This window comes from Penaeus monodon, chromosome 27 (assembly GCF_015228065.2).
Source record: "Penaeus monodon isolate SGIC_2016 chromosome 27, NSTDA_Pmon_1, whole genome shotgun sequence".
Classification (NCBI taxonomy): domain Eukaryota; kingdom Metazoa; phylum Arthropoda; class Malacostraca; order Decapoda; family Penaeidae; genus Penaeus; species Penaeus monodon.
In genome coordinates, this window is record NC_051412.1 from 20,733,481 (window position 1) to 20,733,930 (window position 450).

The following is a 450-nucleotide window of genomic DNA, read 5'->3' on the forward strand; positions in this document are numbered from 1 at the left end:
TATTTCTGAATGAGAAATATATTTCACGAACCTGATATGTGTAAATATGAATATATATCCGAGATGAGGGAAGTAAACATTGAGACAGAAGACAGATATATGAATAAAACAAAACAATGCATAGTCACATTAATTGAGAGAATTATGCATAACAACATCTGCAATAAACGTTATTCCTTGATTTTGCAATCTTATGTTTACCAATTTTCAGCTTTGATATTCACAGCCCCTTTGTTGTTTATTGTTGGACAACTGGAAAGCGACTCAGGAAGTGGAGGAAGTGGTAAAAATGACATTAATATTGAATAGATGAATAGATTAGCCTTTTTTAAATTGTGCAACTCGAGTGAGGTCAGGTCTCCTTACGTAAGTGCCCGCGGGTGCGCGCGCGCGTTTGAATGCGGTGCTCGGGTTCTGATTTATACGTTTGAAAACTTCCTTTGTTATTTT